Source organism: Chrysochloris asiatica, unplaced genomic scaffold (assembly GCF_000296735.1).
Source record: "Chrysochloris asiatica unplaced genomic scaffold, ChrAsi1.0 scaffold00036, whole genome shotgun sequence".
NCBI lineage: Eukaryota > Metazoa > Chordata > Mammalia > Afrosoricida > Chrysochloridae > Chrysochloris > Chrysochloris asiatica.
In genome coordinates, this window is record NW_006408554.1 from 18,786,985 (window position 1) to 18,796,953 (window position 9,969).

A 9,969-nucleotide genomic window follows, 5' to 3' on the forward strand; every position below is an offset into this window, starting at 1 on the left:
TTTCAATAGATTGGCTGTCTATAGCCAATCATCATAGAGTTAACTAAGCCTGCATTAGGTTTCACCACTCCTGACCCTGTCAAGTTGACACAAAACCCTATCACAAGCATAAAATAATATCTTTTATTATTATTATTAAAGTTTATTATTTAAAGTTTTTCTTGTGAATTGAGTGATAGTTTACGTGGGAGATAGTTTAACATTGAGTGATAGTTACGTGGGAGATAGTTACATTCATCCTATCATATTTCGTCATTTCATTGCAATGATTACAATCCCCTCCATGCATCATCATTCAACAATAGCATTTGCTTCCATTCCCTCTGGTATTTTTCTTTCTTTTTTTGGATGTACACTAAAGCACTCAGGAATATATAACCATTCAAACAACCAAAGGGTACACCCTGCAAGAATACCCCTTGGCCGTCAGCGCATGGCCCCTCTTCCTCCCTGAGTCCAGAGTTCCCAGCCACTCTATCTCTCCACGTCATCATCTCTGCCTCCATCTCTGGCATCATTGCTTCTCTGGATAGGGTCTCACACTCTGCTCTTCTCCCTTAATGGTCCCAGGGTCCTCTGCTTCTGGACTACAAGATCAACCACTCTCCTCTTTTTGTTACAAAACATCTACCTATACACTGTCAGCACTCATAATCAGTTCTGGTAGCAATTAAAAATAATATCTTACTAGAAATGTTAGAAAATAAAATTGAAGAATTCTTCCAAAAACCAATTTTCTAAGAGATGGAAAATAAGAATGAAAAGGTAAGAGAGTCAGTGAACTAGTCAGAGAGTGTGTATACTTAAATACTGATGTTTCTGAAATAGAGAAAAGAGGAATTAAATGAAAATGAGCAATGAAATAATTGTAAAACATTTTTTAAATGGAGAACATGAGCTTTCATATTGAAAAAGTCCATGAAAAGTTCAGTTAACATCACACACAAAGACTAAAAGACTCAAAAGAAATCAAGGACCTGACTGAATATTAAACATAAAACCATAAAATATCTAGAATAAAACATAGGGAGAATATTAAAAGACATAAAAATAGGATAACAAATGTAACAACAAATGCATTAATACAAAGCAGAATAAATAAAATGTGACCTCTTAAAAAATTAAAACTTATGCTAATTGAAAGACAATCTTTTTAATCAGAAATTTTGCCTCATTTAAAGCACCTTTGGAGTCTTGGTAACATAACTGGACTGCTAACCTCAAGGTCAGCAGTTCGAATCTACCAGCTGTTCCTGCAAAGAAAGATAAGGCTTGCTGCCCTGTAAAGATTTACAGCTTCGGAAACCCTATTCAGGGTCACTATGGCTATGAATAGACTCGATAGCATACAACCAAACCAACAACCAAAGCACCATTATTAAATGTCCCAGGGTGGTTCCAAATGACTTTATTCAGAGAGTCAATGGGCAGCTTAGAGGCCAGGAAAAGAAATCCTCAACAACTTAATAACAAAATGACAAATAGCCCAATCACAAAAAGAGCAAAGGACATGAACAGAAAGGCCGCCAAAGAGATTTATCCTACAGCACCATATCAGGAGGCATTGTTGTTGTTGTTGTTAAGTGCCATTGAGTCAGTTCCAGTTCATAGTTACCCTGCTTAGGGTTTCCAAGGAGTTACTTGCGAATTTGAACTGCCAACCTTGAGTTAGCAACCCAGTGCTTATCCTACAGTGCCACACCAGGAGCTATTAGAGATGCAAATTTAAATGGTACTGATAAAAACAAAACAAAACCAATCCGGTAACAAATATTGACAAGGATGTATGGTAACTGGAACCTTTATCCATTGCTGGTCAGAGTGTAAAATGGTACAACCACTTTGAAAAATATCATTTTCAAATTGATGGAAATGAATTTGTTGTAGGGTAGATAGGGATTTCTGGGTCATAAAATGAATGCCATCAAGTCGATTCCAACTCAGCAATTTTTCCATCATGGCTGTACCATTTTACAGTCTGACCAGCAATGGATAAGGGCTCCAGTCTCCCCACATCCTTGGCAATAATCATTTTTAGTTGGAAGTTTAAACCCACCAGCTACTCCAAAGGAGAAATATGAAGCTCTCTAGTCCCATAAAGTGTCAGAAACTCTAAGAAGCAGTTCTTCTCTATCCTGTAAGGTCACTGTAAGTTGGAATTGGCTTGATCACAGTGATTTTTGATCCAGCAATCCCACTACTGGTATGTACCCTACAATAAACTCATTTCCATCAAGTAGATTCGGACTCATGACAACCCTGTGAACAATGTAGAACTGCCCTCAGTGATTCCAAGGCTTTAAATCTTTATGGAGCAACTGCCACATCTTTCTTCTGCTGTATAAACCATCAAAAACGAAAACACTCAAACCCACTGCTACCAAGTCGATTCCAACTCACAGCAATCCAGGGTTTCTGAGGCCGCATATCCAAATGGAAGCTGAAAGCCATATTTTTCTCCTGTGAAGCAGCTGGAGGGTTTGAACAGTTGATCTTGTGGTTAGCAGTTCAGTGCTTAACCTAAAATGCCACATCAGAACTCCTCTAGGATATACACTCTGGTGGTGGTAGTGGCTGTATGCCAGTGAGTTGGTTCTAACTCATAGTGACCCTGTGTAATACGTCTGAGGCTGAAAATCTTTACAGGAATAGAAAGCCTCATCTGTCTCATGTGGAATGTCCAGTAGATTTGAACTGATGACCTTGTGGTTAGCAGTGCTATCCATAACCCACTAGTCCACTGGGGCTCCTTACATATACCTTATTGTTATTTTTGTTAAGTGCCACAGAGTCAGGGCAAAGTAGAACTGCCCCACAGGGCTACAGGGCTATAAATCTTTTTTTTTTTTTTTTCCCCTCTCTTCCAAATTTCTTGGCATAGATGAGTGAGTGCCTCCAGAACTGCATCAGTTTGTTGAAAGGTTTCGATTTGTATTCCATCAATTCCTGGAATCTTCTTCTTCACCAGTGTCTTCAGTACCATTGGTTCTTGATCATATTGTACCTCTTGAAATATGGAACCTCTTGAAATGGGTGAACAATACAAAAAAACTGTGTATTTTTTCCATTTTCTTTTGATGATTTCTGTGTCATTCAATATTTTGCCTACAGATTCTTTCAGCAATACATGTTGAGGCATGAATGTTCCTTCAATTCTTTTAAGGCTATGACTCTGTATGGAAATTGCCACATATTTCTTCTGCCAGATATTACAAGATTCTTTCTTGAACTTTTTAATAAGCTCAAGCCACAGATCTTGCCATTAGCAGTCCAGTACTTTAACTGCTGCACCCTGAAGGTTCTTATCTATGTTGTTGCTGTTGTTAAGTGCCGTCAAGTTGGTTCCGACCCATAGCAACCCTGCACAGGGTTTCCGAGGCTGTAAATCCTTACGGGAGCATAAAGCCTCATCTTTCTCCCGCGGAACAGCTGGTAGTTTCGAATTGCTGACATTGCATTTCACAGCCTGATTCGTAACCACTACGCTACCAGAGCTCTTTATCTATAGGTACTTGTAAATCTAAATATGTGGGTGCATGTACATATATCCAAAGAAGACACAAATGTGATGCTTCTAAGACATAACCAAATATTATAATGAAATGTGCAAATACCTGGAGCTAGCAAACCAAAAGGGAAAAACACAGCATTTCTCAAGTTGAAAGAACTGGATTAAAAAAAAAAAAATCAAACCTGATGTGAACTGTAGGCTAAGCACTGTTGTTAACTGCAAGGTCAGAGTTTCCAACCTATCAGCAGCTCCAACAGGTTTCCTGAGTTGAGACCAACTTGAAGACACTTAACAACAACAAGAAGATATAACAAAATGCCTTTCAAGATTAGTTTTCTGGGTTTGAAACCCTAGGGCCATATTCTCATGGACAACTCAGTCAATTGGTATCACATATTGTTGTTGTTAAGTGCTGTCAAGTCAGCTTTGACTCATAGTAACCTTGTATAGGTTTCTGAAGTCCAACTGGTGGGTTTGAACCACTGACTTTATGGTTTGCAGTCCAGTGCTTATCCTACAGTGTCATACCAGGACTACAACATATTAAAAATCATGAATTGCATCTTATTGAATTAAGTAGTATCTAGGGGTCTCAAAAGATTGCCAATGGCCATCTAAGTCACAATCATTGTTGTTAAGTACATTGAGTCAGTTCTGATCCATAGTGACCCTTTATAGGGTTTCTGAGGAGAGAGGCTGGTGAGCTTGAAAGGCCAACCTTGCAGATCAAACTGACTTTGCAGTCCAGAACATTAACCCACAGTGCCACACCAGGACTCCAAGACATAATTACAGGTCTCTATTCACCAGAGTTCTGCTAAAGACAATACAGAAATGGCTACAATCATACATTGGCAGAGAACTTCCAGAGGTTCAAGCCAGATTCAGAAGAGGCCATGGAATGAGGGATATCATTGCTGACATGTGATGGATCTTGGCTGAAAGCAGAGAATATCAGAAAGATGTTTACCTATGCATTATTGACTACGCAAAGGCTTTCGATTTTGTGTATCATGACAAGCTATGGACAACATTGTGAAGTATGAGTATTCCAGAACACTTAATTGTGCTCATGAGGAATCTGTACCTGGACCAAGAAGCAGTTGTTTGAACAGAACACGGGAACACTGAACGGTTTAAAATTAAAAAAGGTGTGCAACAAGGTTGTATTCTTTCACCATACTTATTCAACCTCTATGCTGAGCAAATAATCCGAGAAGCTGGGTTCTATGAAGAAAAACGTGGCATCAGGATTGGAGGAAGACTCATTAACAACCTGCGATATGCAGATGATACAACCTTGCTTGCTGAAAGTGAAGAGGACTTAAAACATTTACTGATGAAGCTTTTACATCTCATTGTAAAGAAAACAAAAATCCTCACCACTGGACCAATAAACAACATTCTTATCAATGGAGAAAAGATTGAAGCTGTCTAGGACTTCATTCTTGGATCAATTATCAACATTCACAGAAGCAGGAGTCAAGAAATCAAACGTGTATTTACATTAGGCAAATCTGCTGCACTAGACCTATTTAAAGTGTTGAAGAGCAAAGATGTCACCTTGAGGACTAAGTTGTACCTGACCCAAGCCATGGTATTTGCAATAAACTCATATGTATGTGAATGCTGGACAGGGAATAAAGAAGACTATAGATGAATTGATGCTTTTGAATTATGGTATTTGAGGAAAAAATTGAAAGTGCCATGGGCTGCCAAAAGAACCAACAGACCCATTTTGGATGAAGTACAGCCAAAGTGCTCCTTGGTGACCAAGATGGCCAAACTTCGTCTCTCATATTTTGGATATATTGTCAGGAGGAACCAGTCACTGGAGAAGGATTATCCTTTTTGGTAAGGTGGAGGGCCAGATAACAAGAGGAAGACCCCCAACGAGATGGATTGGAAAGGTGGCAGCATTGATGGACTCAAGTGTGGCAACAGTAGGGAGGTTGGCCCAGGATCGGACAGTGTTTCATTATGCTGTGCATAAGGTCGCTATGGATCAGTACCAACTCGATGGCACCTAACAAGAACAACAAAAACAATTCACCAGAAACAAAATAAGAAGGTAACCAAAGGTTCAGAGAGGAAACAAGGGCAAGAAACAAGTTTATATAAGCCAGAACTTCAACTACCCTGAAACCAAAGAGTTGGATGGTGCCTGGTTACCACATTGACCATTCTGACCAAGGCTGTAATATCTGGTCCTAAACAGAATGGGAGAAAAATGTGGAGCAGAACTCAAATTTTTACAAACTAGAACAGTAGTAAACAGAAGACTCACTGAGAATATCTCCCAGAGACGTTCTTTAAAATGACCTGAGCCTAGTCCTTGAATCAACCTTTTAGTGAAATAATAGAGTGGCACACAAAGTAAAGGGGGGAAAAAGATTCAACACAGTGGATGAAAATGGTCAACATCAAATCAAATCATCCAGAAAATTCAGAATACAGAAAGAGCAGATTCTACAATTCAGGGGACCAGATACTTGTGCATACAAAATATCAAAATAAACAACAGCTTTGACCTCATCACTAGCACCATTGGATGCTGAAGAAAATGTGAAAAAATATTAAGAAAAATGATTTTCTGTTTAGAATTTTATACCCAAATAATAGATCAAGTGTCAATTTGAATAAAAACATTCCAGATCGTATTGTTCTCAAATATGTGCTTCTTGTGATCACTTACTCAACATTCCTTAAAACTGAAACAATAACGAATGTGTTCTACTATACTGAGGGACAAAAGAGTGATTTTCAACACAGAGGAGAAGCAAAGGAAGTCCCCGAGGTGTTTCTGAAGGACAATCCCTTAATGAGATCTGGGCATACCAACACATGAATCCAGAGTACATTACATCAAAATATATGAGGAGGGGTCTTAATTAAGAAGAAACTGAAATCAACGGAATATCTGATGTATGTAAACATCTTGGGAAGGTATTTAGACAATTTGTGGAAGGATTGGGACTAAATTAATGATAAAAGCCAAGAGAAAGTAAACTAACAAAAGACCACTAGAAATTGCAAAGAAGTTAAAAAAAATTGTTCAGGAAAGGAAACATGTTCATACTTTACTACATGCTTTAGCTTCTAATAGCATTTTCAGAGTTACAATAAAATAAACATTAAACAATAAAAAAACTGAAAGAAAACAAAACAAACTATATACAAAAACACCCAGTTAAGTTTCAAGAATAGACGCAAAAGCCTATATTTAATTATTCTCTTGTTAAAATGGTCTATTGATCTTAAAAACCCAAACTAGAAAATGCTGTTGTTAAAATGAAAATGAGAATTTGCCTCAGAGAATACCTAGTGGAAAGTGACGAAAAACGTGGATATTCTGAGATTAAGCATTGTGCTACGTAGTTAACTGTGATTTTAGACAATATATTTAAATAATTGTAAAGTAATGAATGTATGTATGTACTGCTTTCAGGGAAGAGGCAATTAGATTTAGTAGATCTGTCATGCAACAGCACCCCTTCCCCCACCCATAATGAGCTCCTTTGGAATACATTACCTCTAATGGAGTCCATGCTCACGATGCTACAGAATGGGAGGGATGCAATATTTGTGCAAATGGAGGTGATTATTAATGCTGACAATCTGATTCGGTGTGGTATAATTCCCTGTGGGTTTTATTTTTAATTCTTCTATTGTTATATGGCTTTATTAAAGTTTACGCTGACAAGTTGTTGGGTTCTAATCTTGCTATAGGAGCAATCTTAAATTTGAGAATCAAAATGAAGCAATTAAACAAAATTTCCCAGAGCAAACGCTTGGAAACTAAATCTCAAATGTTGCTAAGTAGGTTCTGTAGCAACATAACTGTTTTAGAGACAACTCTGAAATCAAACCATCTAGAATTTTCCAAAATGAATCTGTAAATATTAGTTCAATACTGATGACATAACTTACAAGAGTAAAAATATAGTGCAGGCCATCCAATATTTGTCCTTTTGTTACTGATTTTGTAAAGACTGAACTATACATAATTTTCACAGTTAAAAAAAAATATTTTTAATGAATAAATGGAAAATGTAACACATCTAGAAATGACAAAAACAACAACTGTTTTGTTCAGTTGTATATTTTCATCATTGGTAACAAATGAAACCCTGTACAGGGTCGCTATGGGTCGGACCCGACTCGATGGCACTTAACAACAACAACAACATTTGATTACAGAACTAATTTTATCTACTATCTGCAAAAGGATCTAATATGAAGATCATAATACTTGTGAATATTTGCTTCTGAAATCTCTATACATCCCTGTCCCCCCTTTTTTTTTTTAAAGAAAAGCTCATTGCAATTGTATGTTCTCATGTTTTAAACTGAATAATTTCAGTGCAATAATATTTATGCTATTAGTTTAGACGTTTTATTTTTGCTTTGTTGTTGCTGTTAAGTGCCATTGAGTCAGTTCCAACCCACAGTGACCCTGTGTAGGGTTTCCAAGGAGCACCTGGTGAGTTTGAACTGCTGACCTTGTTGTTCAAACCGACTTTGCAGTCCAGTGCATTAATTATGTCAAATAAAATAGGCAGCTAATATAGTCAAATTCTAAGAAAAAGCATATGTGGCCATAGCAGAACTGAAAACTGTGTAGTTTTATTTGATCTTCTACATTCATTACTTTTCAACGTTCTTTGGTTACATGCCTTCAAGTGTAAAGACACTGTGGGTTTTACCTAGGTGAGTGAGGTAGTGCCACTCACCTGAAGATGCTTATAATATAGACACAAAGATAATCATAAAAAGAACTAAATCATCAAATGGAAAATTTTCTATAATGATCACTCAAGTCATATATGGCTACTGTCAGTCCATGCGGTACCTTGGGGGACTTTGTAGAAAATGATGTCCATAGAGTACCTTAGTAAACTGTGTAGAAAAAGATGTCCCCTCTGTACTGAAGACATCCTGTACATGAGGTACAAATGAAGTCCAGTTGGATTTTAGTTCTGGGAGTTAGTGCCCACTACCCATTATAAGTTCGGTGTTGCTGCTGTTAAGTGCTGTAGAGTTGATTCTGACCAATAGTGGTCCTGTACAGGGTTTCTGAGGAACACCTGGTGGGTTTGAACTACCAACCTTGTGGTTTACAATCTGGTGCTGATCCTACAGTGCTACACCAACAATCTATTTGTATGGTTGTTGTATTTGTTAAGTGCCATCGAGTCGGTTCTGATCCATAGTGACCCTCTGGAGGGTTTCCAAGGAGTGACTGGTGAGCTTGAACCACCAACCTTGCAGTTCAAACTGACTCTGCAGTCTAGCGCATTAACCCACAGTGCCACACCAGGACACCATTAGTGTGACAGTGACTTGTATATTACTGTGATGCTGGGAGCTATGACATGACTATTTCAAATACAAACAGGCTTCATTGGAGCTTCCAGACTAATATAGACTAGAAAGAAAGGCCTAGTAATTTTCCAATGAAAACTTTACGGATTGCAACAGAATACTGACTGATTCACTTGCTTTGTACGTGTTCCCAGGAGAGCGTCATATTTGGTGAAGTAGAGGACTAACACAGGTGAAGGAGATCCTTGATAGCATGGATTGACACAATATCTACAATGATGGACTGGTGCATGCTGGCAATCAGAAAAATGATGTGGGACTGGACAGTGTTTTGCTCTGTTGTACACATGGTCATCATGAATGGGAATCAATTTGATGACTCAGGAAACCTGGTGAGGTAATGGTTAAGAGCTCAGCTGCTAACTGAAAAGGCAGAAGTACAAACTCACAATTGGTTTCACTGAAGAAAAGACCTGAACGTCTGCTTCCATAAACATTACAGTCTAGGAAAATCTATGGGCCCATTTCCTTCTGTCCTATAAGGTCTCAGTTAATTGTAATCAACTTGAAAGCACTTGACAGCAACACCCATCTAATCAACTATCTATCTATCTATCTATCTATCTATCTATCTATCTATCTATCTGTTTGTCTATGTCAATGTGTTCCCATTTGTTTGGCAGTTGATAGTTAACTCTATGATAATTAGCTACGAGCAGCTAATCAATTGAAAGAATGTTTCCTTGGCGGTGTAGCCCGCTCCCAATATACTGGGCATGCAGGAAAGACTTGCACTCTTCCCTGCTGGGTTGGCCTCCAATCTTTGGCTCTTTAACCTGAGCCAGTGGCCTGTTCAATAGTGTGTTTGCCTGCTGGGCCTGCCTGCTGAGGATGCTTGGAAAACCAGACACCCATTGAGGGCCCTACACAACTGTTCTTGTCACTGGCAGCTCATGTGCTCCACACTGCCAGTTCTGCAGTGTGCCTGCCCAGGCTTTGGTCAACCATCACCATGCTGCTGTCCCAGATTCATCACCTGCTCTGTGCCCTGACTTGGGATTCCTGACTTCTGGAGCCGCCAGCCAATTTTGGTTTCTCTCTCTCTTTCCTCTCTCTCCTCTCTCTTCTCTCTC